The following is a 24,284-nucleotide window of genomic DNA, read 5'->3' on the forward strand; positions in this document are numbered from 1 at the left end:
CTTAATCAGTAATATCGAGAAAGCAATTCCCCTCACTGATGCTTTTGATTGACATTAGATTTTCTGGGACAAATGCACTAGAACACTACATTTCATAACTCACATTATGCAAGATACAGAACCATCCCTTTTGAAAACACTATAGCATTACACAAATGTTCTGTTTTGTCATGAATCTGAGAATTATTTTTTATTTCTTTTACTTTGCCAGATTATATATTTTGAAATGGGTGGTGGTGGTCTGTGTGTTTTCTTGTTGTTTGTACAAGGTAAGATATGTCTGAGAGAAGAGAAATCAGTGTGGGTGTTTAAATTTAGTGTTGTTATACAGAAAGAAAGTCTTCTCCTTTGTGATATATTAGCTTTCATGTAAAAGATTGTTGTTAATTGGACCAGACTCTGAAATGTGTATTGCGCATTTATCGCGATATGTTCTGCCCTAGTCAGAGCCCTTCTACAGGTTGTTTGTATCAAAGACAAAAGCTCTACACCAAAGTTTCTGACAGAGTAATTGTTATTCTGTTATTCTAACAGAACAATTCTTAATGAATCTAAGTAGCTTGATCAAGTTTCTCTATGGTAGAAAAATACCTTTAGCTTCCTGGTCAAACATATTTTTGTTAGCCAGAACATATTTTACCACAGAAAGGATAAAAATAGAGCTTATTTTGGAACCCAGATCTCTCTCTTGTGAGATTTATAAGTAATGCTGTTTGCCTGTCTATTTGTTAAACAGCACATGAATCTGTCATAAAATAAAAATATAAGGAAATATGAGTTTAATGCATGATATTTCCCTTTTCATGTGCTGAAAAATAAAGTCAGATAGTTGTGGGAGTTTTTTAATGATTAAAGTCAGAGACTTTCAGAATACATCAGGTGTGAATTATTGTATAAAGAGTAAGTAATATTTCCACTTATTCCCACACACTTTTTTTTTTTTTCACGTGGGAGTTTGGGGTAAGGAAGAATATTCCATGGTGAGAAAGGATGATTTCTTGGTTAATAATACTGGAAAACTTGGTTACATCTCTATCTTACCCTTTGAATTCTGTGTAATAGCTGCTCAGCACTTATAGTTTGTTCACCTACTGGTATCTGGCAAGATCTGCACAAATCATGAGCTGAAATAAAAATGAAATTAAAAATTTGGAATCCATATGTTAATTTAAAAAGTGCTCTACATATCAAACTCTAAGAAATATTGTAAAGATAAGTTCATAACTCAAAATTCAAGTAATAATTAAAACTCTAAAATATATCTGTGCTGAAATCAAAGAAAGTAAATGATATATAAGCTAACTAGCAACTACCTCAAGTATTTTACTAAACAGCCAAAATTAACACAGAGATTGGCAAGAGCTAATGTCCTTTTCCAAAAAGCAGTCATTTCTCATTTCAGCTACTATATTAACCTTAATCCCAGGAAAGCTGGTGGGAGAAGTAATAATTTCCTTAGCAGAGTTGCATTTGAATAATGTGCTGTAAATAAACCACAGGGTCATTCACTAAATGTTATGAAGAAAAAGATTCTGAACAGTTGCTCATTTAGTAAACATCATCCATTCTGTGCACAGAGGCAGTTATTGTCAGGGAAAAAGTAGTGCATGATTATGTAATTAAAGACTACCTTACAGTGAACACACAAGGTGAGCAATTAAAGGTTGTCTCAGCATCTTAGTTCTACCATTCTTAACTTCTCAGCACTTGATGATGAATTTCTAATAATAATTTTATAGCACAGTTTGTTAATGTTTGTGGAATGATCATATTACAACCTTTTCAATAATTTTACTTTATTATTTGAAATTTTAAGACGTATCTTTTACTTCATGCAATTTTGCCAATGAATTTAGTGGTCATTTTGCCCAACTGTTGCAATAAGGGACTCTAAAGGAAAAACAAACAAACAAACAAAAAACAACAAAACAAAAAACACCCAATAGGTACAGTTCCATTGCATGCTATTAAAAAAAAAAAAAATCTTATGAAATAAATTACAGTGATTTTCTTCTTATTTTATGGAACACAGAACACAATGCTACTGATTTTGAAAACAAAGCAAATAGGTTTGCTGATTACTAATACAACATGAAGAAATTAACCAACTATTCAGCTTGATAATCTATTTCCTTTACTTGGCAACTGGGAAGCAATAATATACACTGTTTTGCAGAATATCAGAATTACTTTCTGTTTTTCACATTACACAAGCGCCTTAGAATTATTTTCTAGAAAATGTGTCCTTTTATGCAAATTGTATAGTGAAGCTGCCGTCTATACAAAAAGCATGCCACTTAAAAAATATATAGCTGTATGCTAATAGTCTGTCATGTATAAGCTACTGTGTAGAAAAGGAAACCATCATCAGATAGCATATCACTGATTTGTGATAGACTCCAAATAAGCACTCCGATTTCTAGTCTGGACACAGGTTATCTAAAGGTAAACACAGGCAAGGATTTAAAGAACAGGTTGTGACTTTATTAGCTTAATGTGTCTAGCAATTTAAGTGGACTTAGTGTGGGGAGACTAAAATCTCTCTTTCTCCAATAGAGATTGAAACAATGACTGCAGGTGGAAATGCAGGTTCATATTCACTTTAGGACTCAGGCTTTTTAGAGCTCAGCCACAAACCATAATTAACTAATATGCATCCAAAGCACTGGATGTTAAATCTACATTCCTGTTCTTTAACAACACTATAGCTCCAGGATTCGTGAAGGTGGGAAAATAGTCACTGGTCTCAGATAGGTCCAGTAGGAAAATTTCCTTCTTTATTGCACAGGAGGCAGCGAACAAGCAGATCTGCTGTGTCTTTGTGAACAGCCTCCAAACCTTTATTTTCATAAGAAAGCTGAACTTGGCAGTTAGAGCAAGACAATCCAAAAATCTGGACAAAAGGGAAGCAAGAAGGTGAGTGATCATTCAATTCTGGTTTCCCTTCTCATGTTTTTTGGGGAAGAAAAATTCTTGTGAAACTGGAACTTTGCAGGTATGCCCCAATACTTATACCTTGTTCCTTATGTGGTGCTGGTGATCCACAGCCTGATCAAGCGTTCTTAGATTTGTAAATTTCCTGAGAACCCTCAGGAGTTTGTAGATCCCTGTTTAAGCACTGCCTGTGTAGGATATGCACTCCAATGTTAAGTGAGAAGTTTAAGTCACTCTATAAACTCTGTCCATCCTATGTCCCCTTCCTCATCTAACTCTTCTTTGAGTTACTTTCTTATTTTGGAATGCAAACTAGAAAATACCCAGTCACATCACAAAACAAGTGATTTGAATTTTTTTTTTAATTGGCGTGTTTCCTAAAGCAGAGCTTTTTTTGAGGTAGGTGTCACAAAACTCAGCTGTTCTTATCAGCTGAATGTCAACTTACAGGCACATTGATATCCTGTAGTCATTGCTTAAACAATAAAGAAATGCACTTATACAGAACAGAAAAGGGAAAATAGTCTAGCACATTTTTTTCATAACATTTACTATCCTTATTAAAGCAAAAAATTCATAGCAGGTAATTTAATATAATCACAGTTTAAAGTTTTCTTTTCAAGATGTGCTCTTCTGTCAGTTTTTTCTTTGATAGCATGGTGGCTTTAGATAATTTTCATAGGTATTGTTATTATCGAATGGACTTTTAAAGCCTACATTCCCATCACTGACAGTATGCCTCAAATGTCTCTGTTCTACCGTAATTTAAAAGAAGAGTTGAGTAGCACAGCACTTTTATTTAAACAATTTGAAACCAATAATCTGTTGTTGAATTACTGGAAAATTTTGCCAGCTTCTATCTCAATTCAGATTCCTACTTGTTACAGAAAGTGGAAAAAAAAGAGAAATAAATATGTTTGTGCATCTTAATTACAGCTACTTAATAAAAAATCTTTCTTTCCTTCTCATCAAAATTTAAAAGCTTCATGTATGACTTGGAAAATTATGTAAGAGGCTTTAAAAAGGCTGTAAATGTTACTTTTAATATGTGACTATGATTTTTTTTCTCAATATTAAAGCTATTCTCCAAGAAAAAAAAAAAAAAAAAAAAGGTGAAAAATCCAGTGGGAAATCTGCACATAGATAGTGGCTGAATCTTGGCAGGAAGCTACATCATGCAAACACTAGAGTAAAGCTTAACTGTAAGTGGATAAAATAATTAACTGCGACTGAGGATTTGCCAAAGATTTTTCTTGAAAAGATTCATAGAGTTTCTAAAATAAAGGAAAGTAAAACGATTTCAATAAGACTGGAAAATGGGCTAATGATTTCTCTCTAGTCTTTGAGTATTCAAAAATTCTTAATAAATGATTAATTTAGTGGTTTTTTAGAAATCAGAAACCATTGTAGATTTGTACATGTATCCTTGTTTCTTCTCCAAATTCAGTGCTGTTAAATACTTCTCCAGTTAGGAAGTATTCAGTTTTTACTTCATGAGATTAAGTGGAAGTTTTCCAAAGCTGCAAAACAATTAAACACATCATTCCCTCAGTATCCTCACTTAATTCCAGAACTGAAATGACAAATACTAGGCTTTATTTTGTGTTGCAAATTTGTGTTTGAAGGAGTCGTCTTAGGAACACTTTAATCATTATAGTAATACATTAGCTGCATATGTATGGGTGGTAAGTGAATTACTTAACCATGTGCGATAGTATTGTATTTTGGTATATGTAGATCAGATTAGTCCTAAGTTACTATTTCATTCTTTGATTTCCCATACGCTTTCTGGGTTGAACAAACAGCAGCACCCATTTGTTTATTACCTTTATTAACTTTGCAGATTAGTAGAGGCAAGAGGACAGAAAGTGGCCCACAGTTAAGAAGACTTCAATTTATGCGAACAGGAGTGATCAATAATATTGAACTGTAAGTCTTTTGCCAAACTACAGAATACTCAGCATATTTGGAGGTGAAAAGGACAGCTCATCAATTGATGAATAAATGGAATGAGAAGAATTACCACAGCCATAATGAAAGATAAAGTAGCTGCTTCCCATATAGTATTTGCTTTAACTTCTCACATTTCCGTTGCAAATATTTTTGTTATTACTTCTGTGCCATCTGGATTGCAACATTTTTTTATCCATCTATCAACAACACTATTAGTAAAAGACATTGCTTTTCTTTTTTTTTTTTTTTTTCCCAAGAGGGTCTCTGTAGACCACAGAAGTGACATGATGCCTCTTGCAATAGCATCTTTCCCCTTTGCAGGGATGTGCTGGGTTCAGTTAAAAGTGTAAGGAATTATGTTTCTTGCTTTATGCTTGTGTTGCAGAATGATAAATTTATCTTTTTTCTTCCAAGTTGCATGGCAGAGTATGATACAATATGTCTACCTCTGTCTACCTATATGTGGGTAAGTACATGTACGTACCTACATACCTGAATGCCCCTATAGCAAGATCTGCAAAAGAATGTACCAGTACAGGTGTCTTCTCTGTGCCCGCAGTCTGCATTGTGAAGAATGGCCCTGTCAAGAGTACTCAAAACATCCTCACTGTCTAGATTCTTGTCGAAGGTGTTTCACTGACCTCTCCTCAACACCTCACTGCTGAGAGTTGGAAGCTCCAGGACTCTCTTCTGAAGCCCAGTACTGCAAAGCACACTCATAGTTACCTCTTGTGGCATTGTTTTAAGATCCATTTCAGGAGAATGGCATGTTTTAACAAGGTTTCTTTGGTGGAGCTGTGCACAGTTTGATTCCATGTGCACTTTCACTAGGCACTGCTGGTTAGATTTTACTTCTTAAGCAACTTTCCAGATGAAGAGAAGTGTATAGTCTGTACTCAGGTAAGTACAGTGGAGGTGTACTGTTTTGCCTTCTATCCATCTGCTAAGAAAGTTCTAACTGTATGATGTAAATATGCAGAAAACACTCAAGAAGAATTATTTTATTTATTAATAATTTTCCTCCTTCCCTGAGGAAGAATAAGAGCTAAATCTACCCCTATTCCTGAAATTTGGTCTCCTATACCACCCTCTTTTTTTCATTATTAGTTTTGCATTACTGCTTAAATTCCTTATCATTTTTGTTTTCTGATTTTCTGGACGTTGTACAAGCTTCATTTACTTTCAAATTACTAAAAGTAGCTTCTGTAATGATTTTCCTCATCTATTCTCTTTTTAAAGTGGCTTTGCCAAAGCAGGTCTAGTTGTAGGCAACACTTATTTACTTTTTTAAAATTTGTATTACAATGCTTGCACTTCTTTGCTTGTGAATATATACAAGTTTATAGGTCAACAAAGTAAGCTTTAGAAAGAAGGGGAAAAATACAGGGAAACATTAGGAAAATTGACAGGAGAAGGACAAAATTTGTCAGGTAGACAAATTATAGCCAAATTTAAGAGCATGAGAGTGAAACCAATATCCCAGTATCATGGAGAAATAATTTTATGAAGATTAAAAAGACATAAAATAAAATTTAAAAAGTGGAAGAAATATAGGCCAAAAAGAAAAATGTTTATTTTTAGGTATGTACAACATACTTGTGATACTTCATTCTTTTTCCAGTGTATTATACTTCTTTAAATAGCCATTATGTTTCTAGTCAATTAAAATGGAAAGACTAATTGAAAGAGGATGTTCAACAAGTGATTACTTCAGCCCCCCCAATACAGTCAATTCATTTCAGGCTTAGTCCTCTGAGAGATTGAGCCCTTTCTCAGCTATGGAGAGATGATGGCACCTTTGGGAAATGATCTGTAGAGGGTGTTTACAGAGCGCTTTGTGTTTTCTTATGTTTGTTTGGTTCTTTTCCCTAAAAAATAGTAACTGTTTTGTTAAAGTTTGATTTTCCTTATAATACCAAGATAAAAAGAAAGCACTGAGGGCTGTGACAATTTTTTTGGCTACAGTAAGATGTTTATTTCCTCCACTCACCTATTTACAGAAAAGGCAATCTCTATCATTTACATAGCCTCTAGTCATTATTGATCTCAGTTAGAATATGAAAAAAGGCAAACAAAGAAGCTCACAATTTTAAATCTTTCTCAGAAGCTGGAAGGCTTACTGATTTTCCTGACACTTCTTTTATTCTCAGGGATAGCTTCCTAGACAAAATATTCCATCATTCATTTTTTATATTAATTATTGAAGAATCACAGAGATCTAGATAGAGTACATAAAAATGGATTTTAACTTCCCAAGTAGTGTTTAAGACACCTAAAATATGTGCTTTGAGTCTGTTATGTATCTTTATGTTTAATCCTTACAGCATGCCTTTTGTGATGACTTCTAACTATTACAGTGCTTCTTATTTTACAAGTTTTGATCTGGCTTAGCCTGCACATTAAAAAAATTAAAAAAAGTCCTTTCAGTAACCTGTTGAAATTGTTCTAACCATCTCAGTCCATAAGAGGTTTTCAAAATAAATTGTTCAGTGACTTGCCAGCCCTAATTTTATTTTCTCTTTCTCTTCTTAGAGAAAAGGAAGCAAGCAAAAATGCTAATATAACAGTCAATATATCTGAGCTCCTTCTTCTTCCTGTATATTTTTTATGCAAATTGGTTGCTGTGATCTGTAAATGCCTGATCGTTTTTATTCTGGTTTTGTCATAGAAGGAAAATTGGAGAAGCTTTTTTTTAGTGCTAAGTAGTGTATATTATCCAAACCTGCTTTCCAGGAGGCATTACTATGCCTGTCAAATGCATATTTTTCTAAAACTATTGAGAATAATGAGGTAGGATTATTACTCATACTGTGTATACCTGCACTAAAGGCACTTTATTAACTACAAACATGGATAGCATTATGAGTTAGTCAGTTTTCAGACAAGGGTTTGCAAACATTATTCTCTAAATTTCAGTTGAAAAGACATAATTTTGTATTTAGCTAGTCAGGGTCAATACAACGTGGGTTTAGCTGCCAGGACAAAAGTACGTTTTAACATTATTTGAATAAAATCTTTCTGCAGTATAAAAACAAAAGTGCTGTCTCAAATTGCCGTTAAGACAACACTCCCTGAACAGTTGTTTTTCTTGATAATATCATAACACCAGCTTTTCCTGCAGAGCAGCTGTGAAAGAAGTCAACTTTCATATCAGTTACAATGCATTAAAGTACTCTGGTGAGCCTGTTCCAAGCTCAACCACACATTAGTGTGATTCAGTAACATTGTCAATTTCATTTCACCAAAAAAAAAAAAGCTGAAAACCAGACAGATGTCAAAAAGAAAGAGGCAAGTTGAAGTTACAAGTGGAAGTAACTTGGTCTGTCACTTGGTGAGGTCGGTCACCTCATAAACAGGAACATAGACAAAGCAGAAACATATAATGCCTCCTTCGCCCCTGTCTTTAACACCAAAGATGGGCCCTGGAACTCCTGGAGCCCTGCATTAGAAGACTGTGACCGGGGGGGGTTGATAAACTCCCAGACAACTCTGAACTTGTTTGAGACTTGCTGCTCCATCCAGATGCATGTAAGTCTATGAGGCCCAATGGGATTCATCCCAGGGTACTGAAAGAACTGGCCAATGTCATTGCAGGACCTCTGCCTATTATTTTTCAACAGTCTTGGGAGTCTGGAGAGGTGCCAGTTGACTGGAGGCTGGCAAATGTCCCAACTTCCAAAAGGGGAAAGAACAAGACCCTGGTATTTACAGGCCTGTCAGTCTTACTTCAGTGTCTGGTAAAATTATGGAGGAGGTTGTTCTGGGAGCTATTGAAAAACACTTGAGAGACAATGCAGTCATTGGTCATAGCCAGCATGGGCTCATGGTGTGAAAATCCTGCTTGACCTACTTAATTTACTTTTAGGACAAGGTCACCCATCTAGCTGACCAAGGGAAGCCAGTAGATGTGGTGGGTTTGGGTTTTATCAAAGCTTTTGATACTGTCTCTCAGAGTATACTTCTGGACAAAACATCCAGCACGCAGCCAGACAAGTCCATAATATGCTGGGGGAACAATTGGCTGATGGGTCAGGCTCAAAGAGTTTTAGTAAATGGGGTTACATCAGGCTGGTGGCCGGTCACTGGGGGGATTCCCCAGGGCTCAGTTTTAGGGCCACTGCTCTTTAGTGTTTTTATAAATGATCTGGATGCAGGAACTAAATATACATTAAATAAGTTTGCCAATGACACTAAATGAGGAGGAGCTGTGGAATCCCTTGAGGGTAGATAGGTCTTACAGAGACATCTGGATAGACTGCAGAGCTGGGCAATCACCAGTTGTATGCAATTTAACAAAAGCAAGTGCAGGATTCTCCACTTGGGATGAGGTAATCTTACTTATACATAAAAATTGGACAATGGAGAGCAGCGCAATGAAAAGAAATCTGGGGTGTTGGGTTGATGGCAAATTGAATATGAGTCAACAGTATGTCCTGGCAGCCAAAAGAGACAGCCATGTCCTTGGATGCATCAAGCACAGCCCAGCTAGCTGGTTGAGGGAGGGGTTTGTCCCACTATACACTGCTCTGGTGTGGACCCACTCCGAGTCCTGTGTGCAGTTTTGGGCACCTTAATATAAGAATAACATCAAACTATTAGAGTGTGTCTACAGGAGGGCAACCAAGATGGTGAAAGGCCTCAAGGAGAAGACTTACAAGGAGTGGCTGAAGTCACTTGGTTCCTTCAGCTTGTAGAAGAGAAGGCTGAGGGGTGACCTCATGCCAGTCTGCAATTTACTCAAGGGGGGCAGTGGAGAGGGAGGTGCTGATCTACTTTCTCTCATGACCAGGGATAGAACATAGGGAAATGGAAAGAAGCTGCATCAGGGAAAGTTTAGACTGGACATTAGGAGAAGCTTCTTCACTGAGAGGGTGGTCAATCACTGAACAGGCTCCCCAGGGATGTAGTCATGGCACCAAGCCTGTCAGAGCATCTGGAGGATGCTCTTAGTCATATAGTCTAATGTTAGGTAGTCCTGTAAGAAGCAGGGATTTGGGCTCAATGATCCTTATGGGTCCCTTCCAATTTGAGATACTTTATGATTCTATGATTCTATGACTTTTTACAATCTGATCAAAAAACTTTATTTTCCTAAGACTTTATTTCTGTGAAGAAACTATAGGAGCTATTGAGGTAAATTCCATGAGAACAGTATCTAATTATATTGTATAACATAATTCAAAGTAACATAATTATAAATAATGCTATACAATATAATATTGCTCTATTTATAGGTCTATTTTCATATCTGCACATATACTGTAGGAGTCATGCTCCTTTCACAGACCAAATGACTTAATTGGCAGTAGTTATAAATTATTAATCAATGGCCTTCTGTGTTTGCCTTTTTATTATGCACTATCGGCCTTAAAAGAAATAAGATCAGGCTGTTTGGAAGAATATTCCTGTACGAGTTACTTTCTAATATTTTTTCTTTCATTTTTATATATTTCAATTTACTCAGCTGTTTATAGTGTAGATACTGTACAGAAAAAGTACAGCCTCTTTCTTCAGTAAGCAGGGCATTTTTCTAGACTGGAAAGTAAAGAACAAGCTCTCTCTTCCTTCTTCTGCCTGCAAAATTATAACTATTATTTATAGATAGGGATCTGACATAAGAAGTGAATGTGGATTTGGCAACAGATCTGTTGTGTGGGAAAGAACAGTTTAATTTCTGACTTGCCCTTATCATGTATACGAGCAAAAAACTTGAAATCTTACTGCTGATTCCTCCACAGAGGTCTCAAGAAATACACTTCTATTTGTTATTCCAAAATGTCTTCTACATCTTTTTTTTTCTTATTATGTTTATTTAGGAGGATACAAATAGTACGCAAGATCAGAGGGAAGACTTCATTTAGGTGGCAGATAATGTATCTACTCTAATTTGTGCTTTGTTAGTGGGTTAAAGTGTTGAGAATAGGAATACTGAATGGATGTGATCAGTGTTCACTGAAAGAAAAAATACCCATTCCTGCTGGTTGTAGAAATTAAACATCCGTTATACTTTTAAAAACAGAGTACAATATATTAAATTTGTTCAATTTCTCTCAGATAATATTTCCTGTCTTAATAAAAGAAAGTCCAATGTTCAAGGCTATACCCAAGCAGTTTCTTCAGCATGATGGCTTTCATGTGTGCCTACAGGGTACATACATATTTCTTCTTTTAAACATGCTGAAATGTTTTACTTGTGAGAGTTACTACACAAAACAGAATATCAGCTGGTTTTGTATCCTGCTTATCCTTCAATACTGTCACTATGTTATAACTACAGTTCATAAATAACTGAAATTTTGCTTTGTGTTCCATGACTCAAGCCATCTATCTAACCCATTTTCAGCAGTAGATAACTTTGTGATCTGACGTCAGCAAACACACCCGTAGTTTTATTAATAACAATACACTTCTCAGCCTAATACTCTGAGACTAAAAGCAGATGGACACATGCTTAAAAGTCCATCAAACAAACTCATTTTCATAAATTCTTAACTGATCACAATGGGTGGTATTCTTTTTGTTGCAATTCACGAACCATATTTTAAAAATCAAAAAGCAATTTGTGAACCACTTGGCAGTAGGAAAACTAATAACAACAAACTAATTTATACTTGCTGTTCTTATAATAATTAGGACACCACCAATATTTCTGAATAAAGAGAAAAATATGGTAAACAGTGAGATCTTCTAACCTAGTAGCATAAACTAGAATTTGGTAAAAATAAAATCTGATTAGACAAAGATCATTTAGAAGTATTGTGATGAGGAAAAAGTAATAATTAGAGGTGAATGATACAGGAACTCTCAGTCTTAGAGGTTGCCTAGAGACCAAATAATATTCATATTTTATGGAGGGGAAAAAGTCTAAATCTTGAAGCTGTGAAGCTAGCAGAAAGGTAATTGTTCAGAACACAGGATATTTTATGGAAACAACAAAACTCACGAGGCTTTAAGAAAACCAAAAATGAGGATTTACTTGGAATTGTGTGTTGGCAGTACTGTAGTGGCTACCAATCTCATCAGCAATCTGCATATTCATGTTAGGTGCATTAACAAGTCGGCTTGTTACTCACGTAATAGTGGCCGTTATAGATCTTTTATCCCATTTCCCTAATATAAAAAAGGGTTCTTAGTGGGTCAAAAGAATCCGGGCAGCAGATCACTTAGTGAATTTCTTTGTTTTTCTGCTACAAATCTGTCTTTCTTTGGGTATAAACTGCATTCAAACATAATATTTTTTGGTGGGTTTACCTCAGCCAGCAGCTAGGCAGTGACCATCTGCCCACTCACTCCCCACCACCAGCCAGGTGGAGGAGAGAATTGGAAGAGCAAAAGCAAGAAAAACTCATGGGTCAAGATAAAGACAGTTTAATAAGTGAAAGAAAGAGAAAAGCAAACAAACAAACTAGTGATACAAAGGCAATGCCTCACCATCTCCCACTAGAGAATGCCCAGACAGTCTCTGAGTGACAGCTACTTTGGAACAACTGCCCCCTACCGTTTTATTGCTGACCATGATGTTACATGGGATGGAATATCCCTTCGGTTAGCTGGGGTTGGCTGTCTCGTCTCTGTCTCCTCCCAGCCCCTTGCCCACCCCTAGCCTACTTCTGGGGGGGCGGGGGGTGGGCAGAGTGAGAAACAGAGAAGTCCTCTATGCTCTGTAGGCACTGCTCAGCTGAAACACTGGTGTGTTATCAACACTGTTTCAGTTAAAGACCTAAACCACAGCACCATATGGGCTGCTGTGAAGAAAAACTACTCCACCTCTGCCAGACCCCATACATACTTGTATCCAGAAATAAAAACAGACTCCAATTTCAGCAACTTCTCCATGTAATTCTGTTTGTGCTGAGATATCACTGTAGTACACGGATGCTGTGCCAAGGCTGTAGGCAGAGAGGTAAGGGCTGTTACCATATGGCATCCAGACGAGATGTCCAAATCAGTGCAGTTTTTATAAATCTGACCAACATTAAATATATAAATAAAGTTACTCTAGTTTTCTTGACACTTTTATTTCAGCATAAAAAAATTGGTTTGGTACAGAAGCACAGAAACTTAGTGACATTTCAGGTAGCTTCTAGTAACCTGAACTTCCAGTTGTTGCCCCAAAAGGAACGGATCTCTCAAAGCTCCTGTGTCGCATCTGTCATCCTTGTGAATGATCCTTGCCATCCTTGCCTCTGATCTCTGATATACCAAGCATCTAAATACCTGTGGTTCAGCACTGAATCACAGCTGGTATGTGATTTCTTTAATACGTCACAAAGAGGGTTGGGGTGGCTGTGTATGTGAAGGAAGAACATGCAAATCTGGGAAATCCTTTCTTAAGAACTTTTGGAATAATATTGATATCTCATTTGGTGAGACAATGTTTGCCCTGCTTTCTGTTTTCCAGGCATTGTCACATAAATCTGTGTCCTGGTTTCAGCTGGGATAGAATTAACTGTCTTCCTAGTAGCTGGTACAGTGCTATGTTTTGAGTTCAGTATGTGAAGAATGTTGATAACACTGATGTTTCCAGTTGCTCAGTAGTGTTTAGACTATAGTCAAGGATTTTTCAGCTTCTCATGCCCAGCCAGGGCACCTGACCCAAACTGGCCAACAGTGTATTCCATACCATGTGACGTCCCATCTAGTTTAGGAACTGGGAAGGGGGGGGCAGGGATTTCGCCACTTGGGGACTGGCTGGGTGTTGGTCGGCGGGTGGTGAGCAATTGCCCTGCGCATCATTTGTACATTTCAATCCTTTTATTACTACTGCTGTCATTTTATTAGTGTTATCATTATCATTATTAGTTTCTTCTTTTCTGTTCTATTAAACCGTTCTTATCTCAACCCAGGAGTTTTACTTCTTTTCCTGATTTTCTCCCCCATCCCACTGGGTGGGGGGGGAGTGAGTGAGCGGCTGCGTCGTGCTTAGTTGCTGGCTGGGGTTAAACCACGACAATCTGGCCATGAACAATCAAACAAATGTTATTTAGCCCTCTTTTAGGATTAAAAAAGCCACATAAACAAACACATATTAAATAAATATATACACTTACATACATATATACACATATAGATACTTATATACAAGTACAGATATATGTTCATAATGCAAAAAACTTTATTCTATAAGGCATATGAGAAAATCACATTGTATCTTTTATTTTCTGATTTAGCTATCTATAATTTAGAATATTTATGTTTAATGTTGGAAAGGTTTGTTCACAGAACAGACTTCAACATGTTAGCATTTGGGAAGCTGCAGTGTGATAAGCAGTCAAGATACCTGCTGTAAATATCAAATATACTTCCTATATTATGTGGAAATTCTTCCTATAGGAATCGGTTTGGTATGCTGTCTCACTGACTTACTATAATCACTGAGGGAAGGCATGGTTCTTTACAAACATATTTGCACACTGGTCGAGTAGAGGAACAGTTCATTGGAGACACAGTTGAAAATGTTCATGCTTCCTATTTAGCTTAGTTTTTGTATTGCTGTACATTTTTTTGCCTTTACTATGGAACTAGTATCTGTTGATTTTTGCTATGGTACTGTGTTCATTGATTTACTGCAGATTTTAGGGGCTTCAGAGAATAACAGTCTTTGGCCGTAGGCTATGGAGTGATAGTACAGCTGTTCTACAGATTCTGCAAAAGACCACTTAATTTAAAAACAAAAGTTAGTCACAGAGTGCTGCAGTTTCAAAAGAGCTGAGTTACCAAAAATGATGAGCTCTAGATATTTATTTGGCAGCCTTACTGGGAGTCTTAAAAAATCTGAAAAAAACCAAAAAAACCCAAGGAGATAGTTTGGTTCCTTTGGAGGCAAAGAAATACATAAATAAAGCTTTGAGAAACTTGGAATCTTTTACATGAAAACTCTTGAATTATGTGACTTTTTTTTCTAAGTATGCAAATAGAGCTAGAATAGAAAAAAATTGATCTGTCAACTTAATTAGGCCCCTTTTAAGTCTATTCACATCCATCTGTATTTATTCAACCTTGTTATATTGAAATTTTTCCTATAGGCCAAGATGTCCCAATGTGTGTTGTACTCTGGTACCACTTTCTGCTCTTATAGTGGTCCCTGGCACCACAGTTCCCACTGGCAGAGGGAAGATCACAGGCAGTAAAAGGAGGACAAGAGCAGTGTGAACTACAGCTCCTCCTGACAACCTAACAACTTAGGAAGCCACAGCATAGTGTTAGGTCAAAACAGAACCATATCCAAACACTTTTTAAACCGAAGCAAACAACTAATTTTATTTTTTTTTGAGATGTTTTTGTAACACAAAAGATGTGCTTATTAAACATATTTCTTTATATATATATATATGTATATATACACACACCCACACACACATACACACACTCCTGATCATACTACATGCATGTTACAAAGCTGGACAGCTTGTAAGGAATATTGTCTTAAAGAGGAAATTAATCTCAAGTTAACATTTCTGGAAAGATATGATATATTAAAAAATTCTCTTTAGTTCAATCTGAGTTTTAAATAAAACGGCTACTGAAGGCACATATATTCTTGTTTAAGATATCAGTCAATTTCTGAAATTATCAGAATGGATAACAATATTTGAATTATTTTTTGAAATGCATCCAACTTGCTGAGCTTTGGAATGCCTGGTGCACACCGAGAAGATACCATACTGAATCTGAATACGACTTAGCTCTGCCGAGGATTCAAACTCAGCACTATTGAGGATGACTGTGTAATTGGAATTGGAATGGGGATCTCTAATAGAAACAGAAAAACAGCTTGGCTGCCTGCAGATAGGTAAAAATAGGTGAATGTAAAACAGAATCGTCATTAAATACTTTTTTCCTGTTTTAAGAGATAAATTTGATGCATTTATCTAGCCAAATATTTAATTGTAAAATGTATAGAGTGTGTGTTTCATGTTTAAGGACCTTCATCTGTTTTATTTATCTGCTTGCCTTCTGTCACGCAAACTTTTTTTTTAGCTGTTCTTGTATACAAGGACTTTAGGACTAAATTGAGAATTAAGACTTGTACCTTTTATTTTCAGTGCCATGTATTGCAAAAATTGCTTAAGGCTAATAATATCCATTTGAGCACCAGAGGGAAAGAAACAGTATACGGATTTAAACTGCCCAGCTATATCTACTTAACTGCAGTGTTGCAGTCAGGAGCCAAGTTGCCTTTGGCTTCCCATATAATCAATAAAGAGAAATGGATATGGTGCTTCTACTTCTCCTAGGAACTGTACCACCTTTGAGAAATCTAATCTCTATTGACTACTTGGAGTGCTTCAGTGAGGTGTCTTGAGCTACTTATGAACCATACCTCATATATGCTTGTTTCCAGTTTCCATGCAGAAAAACACCTCAATAAGCATCAGCAGTGTGTACCACACCTTTAAAGGGTAAACTATACAGTGAGAGAAACATATGCAAAGAAGGACTAACACATGCATATATATTTGGTTTGGGTGTATGAACCAACTGGCATAAAATAGGCATGCCAAGAATGCATATGTTAGATAGTCTGTTCTGACTGACCTAAACTTGCAGATTTTGTCTTTGGCTATCCAATTTCCCACTGGTTTCATGAATGTTTATAAAACTCTTCTCACTTATAGTTTTTTTTTCATGAAATATGTAGTTCTGCTGTTCCAGAGTTTGAATTTTGTTTTATTCTTACTATCTTATTTTTTTTTAAAATATCAAGCTAAAATCAATCACATATTTATCATAAAGTTCAACAATTATTAGTCTGTTAATTAAAACTTTAAAAGTCATAGTCCTGCTGTGTACTAGTTTTGATTATAGAAACTTTCAGTACATAATTACAGGAATTAATGGAATATGAATAATGCTATCCAAATGCTGTCATTTACCAAGATGAACCATGTAGATCCCAGTCTGTATGCACACTGTCACTCTCACATCTAGACATGACATCCATGCACACAGAATCACTTGGCTTATTTATACTATATTACAGTGACAACAAGCCTGTGAGATGCTCAGAGAAATATTCATTTTGCAAGCTCTGAGCTCCAAGATCGATGAAATGGTTAATATGAAATAAGATACCATTGTTTGTAAGAAAGTTATGTTTTTATCAAACAGAAAAAGAATACAACTTTTCCTTACTAAAGTATACTTTCCTTCTTTTCATTTGTATTTTCAATATAAGCAAATGCCATATGGGGAGTTGAAAGCTTTCAGTGGAGTCTCACAAGCTGAATTCTGCATGTCTTTCTCTGTGAGGAATATTAACTTCCAGAAGTCCATAATATTTTTACTTTGTCTTTTCATTCTTTTTAATCTCTACACTGCATTCATAGGTGTATTTGGCCCACAGACAGTGACAGAGCTCAATGCCAGAATTATATCAGTTGACATCAGTTTGTTCCCTTGGAAGAGGATATATAAAATGCAAGCTAATATCTGCTGTTGAACTAAGTGTGTGACCTCATGCCTTGCCAACATTCTATTTGCCAGCTCATCAAAGAAGTGGTAAAAACTAAGCAGAGATGGAAAATGGAAAATTTCACAGGGCGCAAATGATAACTAGTCTTATTTTACTTTTCAAGTCAGTTACTTAAAATGTTTCAAGTCCCTGCGCAGAGTACTTTTGCTCAGACTTAAGGTGGCCTTAGTTCAATTTTGTTTCTGATAACTCCCTGAATAATTACAGTATGAGGAACTGAAGGATCTTCACTTCCAAAAGAAAGTGTTTACACAGGGTTTTAATGTGGTTTAACAAAGCCACATTAAATCACATCTTTCTTTGAATATCCTCATGGAAATCAAACTCGAGGTAGGGCAGATATTTTCCAATATAAGCTAATACTTCAGTTGTTTGATGATTTAAAGTAATCCTTCTAGTTGTTCATTTTACAATCTGTTCTCTCTTATTTGTGATGCAAAATTACTTCTTGAAATCATCTCACAAAATGATTGAAACATTTAAAATAGAATAACAAACACAAAATGATAAATAATGAAAAACTAATAAGGAAGAATTAATATTCTGTTCTTTCATGAATAATGGCATTTGTACAAAGTAGAGCCATTGCCAAATATTTGTCTGAATACAGAAACCCACAGATTCAATGCATGGTTAGGTGCTGAACTATTTACCAAAGTAAAAGGATGCCTAGATGTCCTCACAGTTACACCAAAAAAGTGGTCTTTGGTAGAACTGTAACATCTGTCTATTAAATTTTTATAACAACTGTTTTCCTTATGTCCAAGCAGTTAAATATTTTCCTTTTGTTTTCTCGCATTTCCACTTAATTTTAACTTTATCTTGCAGAATTGATATTAAATGCTGATGGGCAATTCCAGACTGTTATTTCTGAATCACTTCTTCAGTGGCTGTTTTGATATTAGATGATCTTGCAGCTAGCATATTACCTGTGGAAATTTTCTTTGGATCAGTCACTCATTAATTCAAATAACTATCTTCTGTTCATGTGGTTCTTCTACATTATCTTAGCTGCAGAAACAGTAAGCTGTAATATAGAGATAATGTCATGCTAAAGTCTATTACAGTAAACAGTAAAAAATGAGATATACAAAGTGAACAGAAGATTATACATACATACTGTGAATGACAGAGAGTACGAAAACTATAACATGCTGAAGCTCTTGGTTTGGTGGGATTTTTTGTTTGTTTTGGGAGACAGTAGGTAAGAGTTTCTTCTATTTTAAAAATACAAAGTGAAAAATATTTTTATTTCTTAAGACTACATATCGAAAGAGCTGTATACATTATCTTGGCATAAAGGCTTGAACATTTTCATCGATAATAATCCGTTCAATATGCAGCAGTTTGAATGTGATAAGTCTATAGAGAAATGGCTGAGAAATGAGTAAAATATTAGTCATTTGCTATAGGAATACTTCTCTATTTGATAGTACTGTATAAGAATATTTCTCTTTTTTCTGGTATTGGGGTTCCTTACATCAGAAAAGATTGTTTAATTTTGGGTGGAGAAGAGTGGAAGATATACAATATAATGGAATAAAAAACCATACTGCCTAGAAACAAAATGTTCAACAAGTAGCAGAATAGCTAAACTAGCCAAAAAAAAAAAAATACTGAAGGTACAGCTGTGGCCATGGGGGCAGAGAACTTAGACTCATGCTGGCGCCCTCTGCTACTGATTTCAAAGGTGATAGATACCAGCTTTTGAACAGGGCATCCAAGTTGATTCTTTCCCAGCCTATTACTTTACTGCTGCAGCTAACAGATCACAGCTGTGTTTTAAGCACTGCCTTGAGAGGAAGTAATTTCCCTGTGAAGGCAACACCCACTTTCCAGTCCCACACCTTTCTCCTCTTAGTGGCAGAAACCATGTCAATGCTCTGCAAAAAAACCCAGAAGAATCACAGAAACAGTCAGAAATATAATCAAGTTTTTCTGGGGGCTTTATATAATTCTTCTACAGCCTACTGAGAAGTGAAATGTCTTGGTACAATTTCTTATTCAGCATATGAAGTGTTAGATGCTACAGAAACCATTTAATGAGAAAGGTGTAAATGGCTCTGGGAGCAAACAGTCTCCTAATTTTGAAAATACATCTTACTTTTGAACTGCAAAGTAACTTTTGCAGATAAAAGTGGAATCACTCAATGCAAGGATACAGCAGGTAAAAAAATAAGATAATTGGCTGTTTATGTGGTGAAGAATAAATAATGTAAGAAAATCAACCAGCAATATATCTTAAAAATATGGGAAAGGTAGATGAATACTCATCCAGAATGAGAAATAGTCAGGGGAAGTGTATATGCAATGAAGAGGTCAAGGGAGTTTTTAAGTGTATTTATTTATTTTTTTGCTGAGCTTCTACTAGAAGGCTCATTACAGGCAGATTCCTGAGAGCAAAGTCACAACCCATAGCAAATATTTAATTCAGGTGAATTTCAGATCATGTAGTTATTAAGATCAAGGTACAATGATAAACAGGGGTTTTCATTTTTTTTTAACAAGCATGTCTGCCTGCATATTTTATGAAAATAGTGATGGATGATCTGTAGGTAGTTCAGGGGTCTGTTTGTGACAAACAGCCTGATGAAAGACAGATGCATAAGGAAATACAATAGCTGTGATTTCTCTAAGGAAGGCCTGTTCCATATGGAACTTTGTTTCAGAATAACCATACTTTCAAATTGTAATTTTTGTTAAAAATAGTCACACTTCTAGAGGCATGAGTGCCCAGTGTTTTTCATCTTCATACCCATCCTGTGGCGTTGTACAGTCAGAGCATTATCACCAGGAGTTGTGGGTGTACTGATACTTTACACAGCGTAACATGACAACCAAGCTGAGGTGAGGAATAGAAAATGGAGGTATACCCCTGTGGATGTCTGTCTATGCACTCACTATGTGAAAGAGCCCTTTGTCTATTTACAAGTTTACTTGGATGCAGTTTTCTGTCAGTTGCATATCTGCAAATGGTGACTGACTTGCGTGCTGAAGAAAGGTTTCAGTTTCAGGAAAGAAAAAGAGATAACCTCCATCTGTGCTGCTTCAGAGTTGATGGACTCAGTGGAAAGACAGAGAGAGGAAGAAGGAGAGACTGCATGCCAGAGTCAACATGGAAAAATTAGAATTCAAAGAAATGAAGACAAAACAGCCTCTGTGTACTTGACTGTCTCTCAGTGAGGCGGTAATTCTGTGTGGCTCAAAAACAGTCACACTAAGGGGGTGTCTGTGTGTCATAGCTTATCCCTGATTCTCATGACTAATTAATCCCAGGTGTACTTCTACACTAATGTGATGATTTTGCTTCTAGTAAGCTGAGCTAGTTTGGATATATAGTTCAATTATGCTGAATTGCATCTGGATTTCTCTGTTTCTTCTGCAACAAATACCTACACATATTTTGCTACACTGACTTTCATTATGAATCCATGAACTAAAATCTGTGGAGATGTTGTTGGCTGTGTTTCATAAAACAGCACTCAAACAAAACCCCAAAGTTTAGCTGTCTGTTCAAATTATTTAAAAAATCTGAACTAAACATATTTAAAGATGTTCTGAAAATACAGTTCTGTCCCCTGTTTCTGAGGTGACACCGTATACACAAGAATCATCAATACCTAGAAGAGTGAAGTTTTCCACATTAAGGTTGTAATTCTTGCTGAAGGTAACATGTTACTATAACAAGAATTAGCAGACAAGTTGTATAACAGTTGGGTGTCTTAATTAGTATTTTGCTTTCATCTTTAACAGTAATATTGGTAGTCACCAGTATTCAGTATAGTGGTACCTCTTTTCCACTGTATTGAAAGTATAAAATTTCTCTGCCATATTTACAATCAAACTGCCTTAGGAAGTTTTTCAAAGGATCATAAAGTAAGCTAATGGTTCCTTTGTTTTTCATTGCTGCCCCACCAGGCTCCCTATCATACCTATTGTCTTCTACACAGGCAAATTCTTTATCTGTAAGTATTTATTTTAGTTTGTAAAACTGCGTGTTTGCTTCTATATGAGCAATATGTAACACAAATAATTGACCATCAAACTGCTTAAACATCAATCATTTCTATGACCCACACCTGAAAAGTAAATGATGACAGTGTATCTGTTTTCAGCCATAATCCAGATTCTGTCTGACTATAGCACAAAATGGGATGATGCATACAGTACAAACACAGATCTTGAGATTAGCTCTAAGCTTCTACTTTGGAGATGAAATGCCTCTCTAGGCTGTCTCAGATATCCAGGTTATTATGAACATCATTACAATACGATCTTTCTTCTTACCTTCTTTGGGTACTTTGACCAGTGGCAACAACAGTTATTGAAACATTCAAGAGCCAAACAAGTCAGTACTATCCACACAGCTGAAACTTCTTTTAAGTGAATGAAACAGCAGTTCACATCCAGAAGTCTATGTTTCTTACCTGTTGTTTCAAGCTGATGTAAAATCTGCATGGCATTCGTTCATTTGTTTATAATCAGTAAATTAGTTTTGTAACCCTGAACACAAGCAATTTCTTAGTGAGAATTTTGATTCTGGAGCAGGCACTCACATCTATCAGACAAAATTATTGACTTTCAAAACTGCCTGACCACCAAAAATGCTATATTTTCCTGTTTTTGTCAACTAAGATTAAATGTTTGTGTTCAAACTGGCATTGGCCACCTGCAAATTTGGAAGGCTCGTCAATGTCACTTAGAAAGGTAACTTGAAGGTATGACTGTTGCTTCCAAGGGAGACAGCTGTAGAAGGGGAAAGCAGAAAAGCCATTGCAAAGAATTAATGCCCTAACCTCATCAATTAAAAGGTGCCTTTGGCAATGTATTTTTTCTGTGGCTGCTATACAGACAACAGAAGGATACTGCCTTGAAGCAAACTGACATTTAGCCTCAGTTTTTACAGCTATGGGGTTGATGTTCTTCTTCAGGAAACAAAGCAGAAAAGGTGCTGGCTGGGTTTTCTGAAAGTGCTCCACAGCTGATAAGTGCATCACTTCTCTGACCATGCTTTTCAAGCATTCATAGCACACACAAATGACCAGACCAGACCAAAATGTTTCCATTTTTTTTCACTGGAAAAGCAGAATAACAGCCAAACCTACCTTCTCTGATATCAAGAAGAAGGTTAGTTTAAAGAAAGATGAAACCAGCATTTACTGTTTTGTAATTTTAATATCTCTTATGACACAAATGGTAATTTTCAACCTTCATTTGTAGTTTTACAATGAAAATTCTTGAATTCAAGTCTAATCTTTCAGTTAACAGAAAGATTAATACTTGTAGTATTTCTATGTTAATCTACATTAGTCCCAGAGTCATGCAAATTAAACAAAAAGGACAAAAGGTTCTAACTTAGTGCTTAGCACAGAGGAAAAAAGTATTTAAAAGTGAACAGTTAAATAGCATCTAATAAATTATAAAAATGATAGTTATATATATGTTTACAAAAATCATATTTGTTTCAATTTATCTGCCATCCTGCACAGCTTTAAAGAAATGCTCAGGAAACAGTTTAGTAGTAGGTATATATTGGTATTACGCCATTGGTAGAATCAAACATTCACTCTTAATACCATTTATTTTGATAGTGTTCTAAAAAAAGTGTCTCAGTCTTGATACAGAGAAAATCTTTCAAAATCAATAACTTGGCAAGGCTTCAGCTGCAGGACCTTAATTTTCTGTACTGTGTAAGCTGGTCACAGAAGCTAACTACTGACGAAGTCTCATAGCATGATGACTCATATCCATTAAGATTTAATAAGGGAGGCACAAGTGCTGTGGGTTTAAGACGTAGAGTTCAGAGTAATGATCGCATGTGCATCCGAGAAGGTCTTGGCTGGTGAGCTACAGCACAGAAAGAAGTGTGGTTGTCTGGAAAGTTTTTCACTTTAAAAGCATGCTTGACCGACTGCAATTCACCTCCCAATATCTAACTGCAAATAGGGCAGGAGAGCTGAGATATGGAACTTTACAAGCTCTTGGAACAAAAAGAAAATGGGGATGGGAAAATGTACAAGGTGAAAGAGACAGCGTTAAGGAATTCTATGGTTTGCACCATAGAAGCATATAAGACTGTTGTTCACTGTCTTGTACTGTAAAAGATGAATGGCCTTTCATTGACGCCAGTGATGCTGAAATATAAGTTATGTAATTCTGTTTTGGACACATGAACATGTCCATAAAAAAAAAGCTGATTGTTGCCATTCAGTTTTTTAGTGTGACTAAGAATAACAAGAATTATTTCAAGCACAAGCCATTGACCACTGATAGATCTATTGAATCTGTGATTCCATATAGATGTGAAACTTATTGCACAACTTGATGTTTTCCTTATTTCCATCTCTGGGACAAGAGGACTGAAAGCTTTTAGATTGTGTGGGATCGAATGGGCTGGGAAACCAGAAACTGAGACTTTTAGCACATTTTGGACTGCCTAACTCTGGTTTCCCAATCCAGGACTGGGTAAAGTGACAGCAAGATAGCCCAGGTGTTCCTACACCATGGGGTCCCACCCCAAAGCCCCTGTGGTGTGACTGCCTGAGTTCCCTACCCATATGGAGGCTCAGCTGGTGCCTGAGCCCCTCACCGTGTACCACTCTGAAAGACCGAGGGATGCCGCATTCAGAACAGGAGAAGCCTGTTCTGAAAATGAGGGAGCAAAATAGCTTTTCCCCTCTCTGCATCTTGGCAGAGCAACCCTTAGGCCTGGACAGGCCTATGTGGTTTGGCTCCCCATAAAGCAGTCTCCTTTAGGCCCCCATGGAGGTGACGAAAGGCACTGACCACCTCCTTCCTTCAAGTGCATCTTCAGGTAAGGCAAGTTGTGGAGACCTTTTTTGCTGTGGAGTTTCTGTCTTTGGCAGTGGCTGGCATGAGATGACACTCACCCATGAGTGGTGAAGGTCAGCAGCCATCATTC

This window comes from Buteo buteo, chromosome Z (genome assembly GCF_964188355.1).
Source record: "Buteo buteo chromosome Z, bButBut1.hap1.1, whole genome shotgun sequence".
Taxonomy (NCBI): domain Eukaryota; kingdom Metazoa; phylum Chordata; class Aves; order Accipitriformes; family Accipitridae; genus Buteo; species Buteo buteo.